The sequence below is a fragment of the Octodon degus genome, unplaced genomic scaffold (assembly GCF_000260255.1).
Source record: "Octodon degus isolate 3935 unplaced genomic scaffold, OctDeg1.0 scaffold00033, whole genome shotgun sequence".
In the NCBI taxonomy this organism is placed as follows: Eukaryota; Metazoa; Chordata; class Mammalia; order Rodentia; family Octodontidae; genus Octodon; species Octodon degus.
In genome coordinates this window covers 12914744-12924409 of record NW_004524609.1, presented here as the reverse complement: position 1 = coordinate 12924409, position 9666 = coordinate 12914744, and the positions used below count along the sequence as shown (strand labels likewise).

General features: G+C 44.4%; 1 pseudogene; it reads left to right on the top strand.

Moving 5' to 3' along the window:
* The first annotated feature begins 3685 nt into the window (after positions 1–3685).
* LOC101568132 overlaps positions 3686–9666 on the top strand; it is a 13803-nt pseudogene continuing 7822 nt past the window's right edge.

Here is a 9666-nt window from a genome sequence, read left to right as displayed (position 1 = left end):
CCAGGGTGATCCAAGTCATGGAACCAAAAAATGATAGGCTTTAGTCACAGCAGCAATGGCGGTCATGGCAGCATGGCAGAGAAAGCAGAAATAAGAGGGGAAGCCTTTATTAACTCTGAATACACAGAGAGGACCGAAGGCAGGGAGATGGGTGGATCCTCTGACCTGAGAGGGGGAAGATGAGACTCCATGGACTTTTGCCGGGGGCGGAGCTTGAGGGGCGGGTTTAGTGACATGTAAGGAGCTGATTGGAGGCTCCCTTGTGGGGGCGGAAAAGGTCAAAGGAAGTTGTACCCAGGTCTGCAGTGGGGAAGCAGGAGGAAGTGGTCATTGGAAAAATAAGCTGTTGTTCCGGGGATTCAGCCATGTTGGATCAGGGCCATGATAATTTAGCTGTTTGTACTCAGGCTGTAACCTATCAGAAGGATTCAGTCCCAAGGTCTGTTCAAGCTTCTATCAGTTGGCTGATGGGTCTGTGACAGAAGGCTAAAGAATCTTCCATGGAGGGCTGAAAGATCCAAGCCGGAGGCCTAAGTCTGCACTGGAAGTCAGGAGATGAAGTACAAGCTGACTTGCGAAAACTGAAGTTCCTCGGAGGAAGTAGAACTCCAAATCCTTCCTCAGCCCCTGTATATGGCCTTTTTGTGCTGAGTCACTCTGGCATGGCCCCTCCCTGCCTCAAAGGGCGGGGCTGGGCGGGGGTGGGGTGGGGTGAGGGCATGGCCCAGAGTGTGGAACTCTTAGGGGATCTAGCCAAGTTGACACAATTTGTTGACCACTACACCCTTTAAGGTGATTAGAAGGCTGTTTCTATCCTAAAGATAAAAAGTTTGCTTTAAAAAATTTCCTAAGATTTACAATAATGGAGATAGTTAAAAAGTTTACTTAAAATTGTTTTAATTCATAATAAGGCTGATTGCTTGTTTTACAGTCCTACATTAAAAGTAGTATAAAAAAGCTTTGACATTTTACATACAAATATAGAGGTTTGGAGTACAATCTAAAAGCAGTGCATGTGGTTGGGGCCAGGGAGATAGCTCAGCGGTCCAAGTGCCTGCTCCGAAAGCACAAGGACCCAGGTTCAGTCCCAGGTTCTGTGGCGGCCCCACCCCAGGCCCTCTGAGCAGGCTACCAAAACCAGGCATGGTGGTGCAGCCTTATAATCCTAGCCCTGGGGAGGCTGAAACAGGAGTATCATATGAGTTTAAGCTGTACAGTGAGACCTTGTACCAAATAAAAAAATAAAAAAAAAATAAAAATAAAAAAATAAATAAAAGCAGTGCAGTTTAAATTCACTTGATTTTGACCTCCCATAATGGTGGCCTCTGCAAGGATACAAGCTATTATAACTTCTTCATATTTGAGTCAAGTTATCCAACAAAGATATGTTGTGTCCCAAACTGTTCAGATCAACCTTTCATGATTTTCAGACTTTATTGTAATATTTATAATGAGTTAGTGTAAAACTAAATGTAAAAAAGTTACTCTGTTCAACTTTCCGTGACCCCGATTCATTTAAAGACCACAAGGAGGCTCGGTGTACCATCAATAAATCATCAATAGACTGAGAGTTCCCAAAATAGACCTACAAAATAACTGAGGTGTTGCTAACCAACTGAAAAGCGTTGCTGTGGTAGTCAAGACCATGTGTACACAGATGTATGTTAGACAGGAACTAAACAATGCTCCCCAAAAGAATGCATGTTGAATAATGATCATGCTGTCCCTAAACATGTTGTTCTGTCGGTGTTAGATGACCAATTTGTTTGCCAAATAGGATGTGGTTTCTAGTTTTAAAACCTCTATACTTCTAAGGCTCTGCGCTGTTGGTTCTCTCCTGCATGAATGTGGTCACTTGGTCCCAGCCCCGGTAATAAATGGTTCATAAATTTGAATATTGGATTCTGGTCTTGTTTCTATATTAAGAACCCATAACAATATTAACTGGTTCCACTTGGATCTTGGGCTAATTTCTGTGGTGTTATTGACTGTCAGTATCCTTTAGGTAAGGTAACTTAATTTGCTTTTTTTCAGATAGGTCATATTAGGTTAAGGGAAGCTATGTATGGCTTCCTTTTCTAAAATATAGGATACATGTTTCTCACCATACAGTCAAAACTCAATTACAAAAGCAAAAGAAGGAATCAATCCCTCCAGCTTCATTTATCAATATACATTATTACATTTTTAAAATTTTACAAAAATGGAAGTATAGCAGCAGAAAGACAATTTCATCAGGTAAGAGAAAAATGGCTAGGAAGGGGCCTTTGGAGAGATCTCCATACTGAACAATGGAAGAGGCCCAGTCCATTGGGGCAGAAGGTATCTTGTGCTTTTCCAGAGAATGCTGAAAGGCCTATTTGGGTACCAGAGCATGCTATCAGGCTGTACCATGAAGCCACATCTGGAGAAGCTTACAGCTGTAAGACTAATTTCAACCTGGCGCCTATTGAAGGAACTGACCAAATGGAAATCTAAGATGTAAATAAATGATAAAATATATAAAATAACTGAGCTAAATTTTACTAGTATTAAGGGAAAAAAACCCCAAAACATAAAATGCATATTAATTGTAGTTTAAAGATTTTATTCCTTCCAACTTTTTCTGGTAAGAGATCTCTGCTAATTGACAAATAAGAAAATGTAAAAATTGTAATAGAGTTACTATAATTTAATTTGGCCAGGAATATATTTGAGTGCATTCTGATTATGTAAAGATGTTTGTTCTGTGCATTTGTTTAGGTATTTTTTCGTCATTCTGTGAACAGATGTTCCTCTTTTTTCTTTTTTGATTGTTTTCATAGTACAATTTGGGTTATAGACTTAGAAGCATGCTTTGTCCTAAGTTACCAGATGGTTTAAAAGGTAAAGTTTTTCATAAAATATTACAATAAGGTTGTCTCTTAAAAGATGCTTTTGGTATGAAGCTAAATGAAGAAACAAAGTTTTTCACATGTGTATGGTAATTCATTGTTAATCTCATGCTGTATTAAGTGCATTCATGATTCCAAGTGTACAGGTCTTCTAACATGTAAAACAAAGATTGCTTATTGTGATAAGACTTTCTCTCAGATTCAAACATCTGCCTTTAAAACTTGTAATATATAGCCCAATTAAGAATGACTAATTAGGTGAAAATTTCTTATGTATTAGATAGAAATGGTTGGCTAAAAGTATTATGTGAAGACAAAAATTTAAGTGTGACAAAATGTCATTGTCTTGCTATAATATTATATATGGTTTTGATTTCTAAATTTCTGTGTAAAAATATATAGTTGTCTTAACATTCTATAGGGATTTAAATATTAGAATATCCGTGGTTGTTAGAAAATAACAGTTCCATTTTATGTCAAAGATGTTTGATATTCAGATCGATGGGAATATTAAGTTCATTGCCTCCATTACAGGGTAATGTCATTAAGCTTTTCTTCTGGATGTTTAACATCTAAAGTTTGGAGACCAAAAATTAGAGCAATAAATGGAGTAAAAGGATAGCCAATATTTTGGCCCTACCTCTCCAAGGGCAGTGAGGACTCAGGACCTAAGGGAACCTCTGCTGTGACATCCTGTAACTCAGTTGCATTCCTAATTTTCTGATAGAGATTATGGGACCAGAAAGGAGTGCTCAACGATGTATCATGTGCCTAAGGAGAGTCACGTGGAAAGAAAATATCTCTTAAGCTTTCACAGTGAGCAAATGGGTCAAGCAATGGCCGTGACTCATCCAGATGGCTGACACTGATAGAAGATCTAAGAGGCACTGTATGTGGTTCCAAGGAAAATCCTGAGGAGATTTAACTTACCTTGTCAGATAGCAAAAGTTAAATTTGTATTTTTACAGGTCTTGCCTAACTTGGTTTTAACCAGCGAGCAGAAAAGTGTAACCACCAAATGCAAAAAGTAATATCATGATAATATGCTAAACTATACAAGGTTCAAATCACTAACAACTTTTAACCATTGCCAGCTGCACTGACAACTCACTACTGTTATGGACTATCAGACTATATCAGGTCAAACTGCTGAACCCAAGTACTAAAAATCTTTGGACTCACATCAGGACGAAAGGTCTTCTATGGAGTTCTCCAAACACAGCTTCTCCAATTCATCCACACAGCAAAACAAAAAAGGGAGATATGTGGGGAGCCTCTTCAGCTGAAGTTGATCCTTTGTGAGAGGGCAGAATGAGGCCTCATTGCCTAAAGCAGTCAAGCTACCTCAGTCTTCAGAAAACATCCTGCCTGGACATTGTGGGTTATTGGTTGCTAGGCAAGTCTGTGGCTTGCAACTCTGTGTAAGTATAAATAAAGACTCTTACTATTGTTCAGGGGGTCATCACGCTAGTCAATCAGATGGGCTACCACCTAACCCAGCCCTTGTCTTCTTATCTGTCTTTCCCTTATTTCTGCCGCCATTTCTCCCTGGGTACAGCAGATCACACTGAGAGACCAACATATCCCTACAGACCACCAATTGTCAATCCAGCACACACAGTAAGGCAGTAGAGGCCCAGGAAGGGAAACAGACACACAAATCTGCCTAGTAAGGAGTGAAAGTCAGGACTCACACTCAAGGCCCTCAGACCCTGAGGCTGCCCAGATCTCCCATGTGCTGCTGTCTACAAGTATCTTCACTTTTGTCCTTTGTTTGTTCTGCTTCTACTGTTGATGTCCTGAGCACCTTTTCTATCCAGCAAGACATTCAGGTCTTCCCTTAAGCCACTTCACCCTAGAGGAAGGGGCGCATTTCTAGGACTCAAGACTGCTGTGTTGCATGAGGCCAAGCGTACATCCGTGGACCTCCCTCTGCTAGGGAAAGGGGCATTCTGCACTCCAGATATATTCCTAGGTTTTGTTCCAGCAGTTGCAGCTGCGAGTCTAGTTAAAGGGCCACAATCTTCTCATACATCCAAAGAAAAATTCAGCTTCAGGAAGGGACCAGGCAGGATGAGTTGTCTGATAGGAAAGAAGGGGGTAGGTAAAAGTGTTAGTGACCTAGAAGATAGCACTGTGGATAACTGGCAGGAGTTCTGGGGGAGGATGGGGGTCTGAGGCCTGGGCTAGAATGGCAGGAGCAGAGGAAGGTGTGGAGGTGCAAGTGGTCCCAGGACATTGCCAGCACTTGACCCTGGACTCCATCCCATGGGAACAGCTCCCTTTGCAGGTACTCCTGCTGCTCCACCTGCTCCCAGGCTAGCCCCTATTGCGTCTGAGCTCTGTGGTTCTCTCCAGTTATAGGTGCTCCTCCAGGCAGTCTCTGTCTCTGTCTCTCTCTCTGTCTCTCTCTCTGTCTTTCTCTCTGTCTCTGTCTCTCTGTCTCTCTGTCTCTCTCTCTCTCTCTCTCTCTCTCTCTCTCACACACACACACACACACACACACACACACACACACACAGTCTCAATCTCTCTCCCCTTTTCCATTCTAATGTCTCCTTCTCAAGCTCCATTTGTCACTGTGGTTCTTGTTGTTACCATCTCTGAATTCCCAGTCCTTTTGTTTTGTTTTAGATGGGGCTTTTTCAACTGGAGCAGGTAGTTGTGAATTCTGTCTAGGCAGTGTGGGCCCTGCTTCTGTAAATGCACCACTTCTAAGGCTTCCACTGTGACACTTGCGGTGATGTTGGCATCTGTGGCCATGTATGCCTTGGGCATCTTGCCCTAGTGGAAGGTCTGCATTAGCCTGACTTCACGGCAAGGCTTCAGGAGTGGCACAGTGTATCAGGACCTGGTGGTCCTAGCTCTTCCAGTCCACCTCTGTGAATGTGTTGCTGCCTGTGTAGGGACGGAAGTAGACTTTACTGAACCCTGTGCATCCACCACGGGCCATCATCTGCTTCTGCTTCCCACCCTAGTAAACCATACCAGCAACTCCTGCCTGACAGATGCTCTGCTCACTGCAGGCCAGCAGGGCAGAGGCCACAGCTGGTCCACATGGAGCTGTGGGCCAGGAGCCCGTCAACTCCAGACCGATGGAGCTGTTGTGCTCTGTGCCTGCTGTGTGCTTCTGCTTTGGTTATCACTACCACTTTCTCTCACTTCCTACATTCGAAGTTTATGGGGGGGGTGGGAGAGAGGAAGGAGTCCTAGGTCCAGCCCTGCTCCACCTCTACAACCTCATCTCCTGCATGAGACCCTTTCTAAAGAGTGCAGGCCATCCTGAGGCAGGTGTAGATTGCTGGGTTGGAACTACACAGGCACATTGAGGGTTATACACCACATTGGGTTGTGGGTGGCACCACCCCAGGGTGAACCCAAAGTGATTTTCATGAACACTAACCAATTCTCATAACCAACTGGAGTTTGAACTTCATTAAAAAGAAAATGGGGGAGAGCATCCATGTAGCTATGCATTCTGCAGGCCCAAATTGCTGGCCTGTTATTAAGTCAGCCCTCATCCTGTGGAGGTAGGAACTGATCTCTGAAGCCACCTTCACTGGAGACTTCTGGGACAGCTCCTCCAGTCACACATCTTCTGGGATCCCTTCTGGGATCCCTGGCTGCACACAATTTGCTGAGAGCATGGGATCCTGTGAACAGAAAAGCCACAGGGGCAGCTCCAGGTCAAAAACTGCACAAAACCTCACAGCAGGAACACGGACGCATGCGTCCCTATGTATTCCTCGAACTCTTCAGAAAGAAGGCTGTGACTCAAAAACCTGTCATTGCGCGGGGAAGCTTTCCTCTTAAGAAAGAGGCAACAGTGGGTCGGAGAGTAGTCCCGCACCAGGCGCAGGCATGAGAGGCTCCTCTGAGGCACGTGGCTGCGTCCCTCCTAGGCAGAGTCCTCTAGGCAAGGGGAGGTGCTAAGACTGGGCTCCAGGCCTCACAGTCCCGGAGGGGGTTTTAAAGTGAAACCCCAAGTTACTAGTGCAAAATCGCGTGTGATTTTATGTTGCTTTTAAGATATCTTCATCAGAAGAGTTATGCTCATGGTGTTTTTTTGATTTTTGGTTTTTTTTTCCCCCCTGGAGAATTAAACTCGGGACCTTGTACTTAACCTGGCAGGCACTTGTCCAAGGCTGGTTTTTAAGTGTCCCGTGGTGCAGCAGGGCCTGCCCTGTACAGTGAGTCATAGTGAAGCTTTATCTGCACAGCCCAAAGCTTTAGCGATCTCTGGGACCCTGGAGAGCACAGAAGTCACCACCTTGGATAATCTTGTCGCAGTCTTTGTTGGCAACCATTTTCTTTAATGCCCCTCAGGGAGGAAAAAAATACTCAAAACCAAGGTCTCAGAAACCTTTATTTTAAAACATTCTCCTTTCTGTGTTTATAAATGGCAAAAAAAAAAAAAGACCAACATAAAGAACGCAATAAGCTAGATAATACATTAAACTAGATAACTAAGGCTCTGTATTAATTTTGTAAATAATTTTAATTCCAATACTTTCTCCCAACTATACCTTCATTTGCTGGACACTTCCTTCATCACTCCATCAGTGATGGGCTGTACACTTGTGAAATTCTCAAATCCTAAGGCCTGTGATATGGTCTCAATGTCCAAACGGCACTAAAACCCCACTATCCACAAAATGAAAGCAAGTAACTATTACGTCACCCTTCCAGTACCATCTGTGCCACGTGGCTATGAAAGATGGTGGGGATGTTACAGACAGACAAAGCAAAGTCCCGAACTTAAAGAATGTCTGGCAGGCGAGCCTTTGGATCACAGGAAGTGGATCCAGGCTGGAAACGGTTGCTGCACAGGGTACAGAGGTGTAGGTAGAACACCTGAAGACAGCAGCACTCTCAGGTCCAGGCAGGCTAAATCAATGAGGAAAGCAACACAGAGGAGAACAGGCAGCAAGGTCACCAGTGAGGAGCCGGATCAAAGAGCCAAGAAGGAAGTGAGATGGCCTGAGAAAGAAAGGGTGGCCGAATGGAGGAGGCACGCAACGACATTCTGTCCTGAGGCTCTGGGAGAGCAAAACTGGTTGGCTGGCCACCTCAGGTGAGGGTTTCTACAGTGCATTAAGGAATGCTCTGCCTGTCTCTGGAAACTAAAGGGAGTTCTAATGCGCACCTACAGTGAGGATGACAAAGCCGCCTTTTTTTTTTTTTTTTGTAATTTTTAAGGAAGGGTCTGCAGGGTGTTCAGGGTCTTATTACTAGATTGGACTCATAGTGATCCACCTGTTTACAGCCTCCTAACAGCTGGGATTAGGGCAGGCCTGGAGGATCAAACCCCCGGCCCCTGTGCCTGCTTGCAGGCGCTTTAATCTGCTGAATTATTTGGCCGACCCTTAAGTAAAATTTTATTTCCTACCTAATTATTGTTGCAAAAACAAAAGTAATGTTCTCAGAGAACTGGGCGCGTTGCTCATGGATTAAACACTGCTGTCTCATTAGCAGAGCTGAAATCCTCTTTAAACGCGCTTCATGTAATGTCTTAGGGTGAAGACATACCTTTGAGTCCTCCTTGTCTCACCTGAGAACTCTGCACCCTGCTGTCTTCAGTGCCCAAGACCCGAGCAGCACTTCAAGCCCCACCTGGCGCCAGACCTGCCCAAGCGCCTGCCCACACCAGGAACTTGCGCATCCACCTGGTGCAGCTGCTCCTGCGGCGAAGTGGTGGCGGCCAGGACCATGGACAGCACCTTGAGTGGCGGTGGTGTCCATGGTTAGGACAACAACTTCAAGAGCATGGAGGCTATCTTTTTTGGCACACGGATCCAATTTAAAGAGGAATTGGAAATTGAGCCATTTGAAAATATTGAACTCTATAATCTAATGTGTGATTTCCGCATTCAGCCCGCACCAAACACTGGCACCCACAGTAGCCACCACCATCTTCTGAAGGTGCCTTTCCATGAGCCATCTGAGCCACAGGAGGTGGCCAAGGAGGCTGTCAGCTTGTAGCTTTCCTGCTTCACTGCCCATGGACACCCTAACCTGTGCCTGCTTTCAGCTGCAAACTAATGCTCAACTGGAGCATGTGAATCAGATGCTAAATCTAACCCAGGAAGAAATAACAGCAACAACGAAAGCCACCCTGCCATTTGTGAGGCCCGGGGTCTATAAGAGAACCAGGACCACGTTTCCTGTACCACAGAGAGTACATCAGTGGGTTTGGGAAAGCGCTGACGGTGTCCCTATGGAGCTCATAGACGGTCCCCCAGCTGCGAACAGTACAACTGCTGATGGCCAATATGGTGCCTTAATTACAAGTAATTTGGTCTCAACATATGAAGAATTAAAAAAAAATTGTGGGACGACTTCTATAGTGTACTTCTTGTAAAATATGCAGCAGAGAGAAATGGGTTAAATGTGGTCAGTGGACCCATATTTGACTATAATTATGATGGTCATGTTGATTGTCCAAGTGAAATTACAGAATTTGTGGGTGGCCATGTCCCACTCTACTTCATGCTGCTCAGCAGCGGTGGGGACCACAGATCTACCCACAGCAGCTGCCCCAGCAGCCTGGACCGACTGCCCTTTGTCCTCCCACCCAAACCCACCAACTTGGATTCTCTTGTCCAGAGAATAAAACTGGAGACTTCTGGGTTGAAGAAAGATTTAAAGCATACATCTCCCGGGTTCACAACATGGAGCTGCTTACTGGACTTCACTTTTATCAGGAAAAAGTACAGCCGGTTGCTGAAATTTTGCATCTGAAGACATATTTATCCACATTTAACTTAATGTATAAAGCAATTTTGATGATATA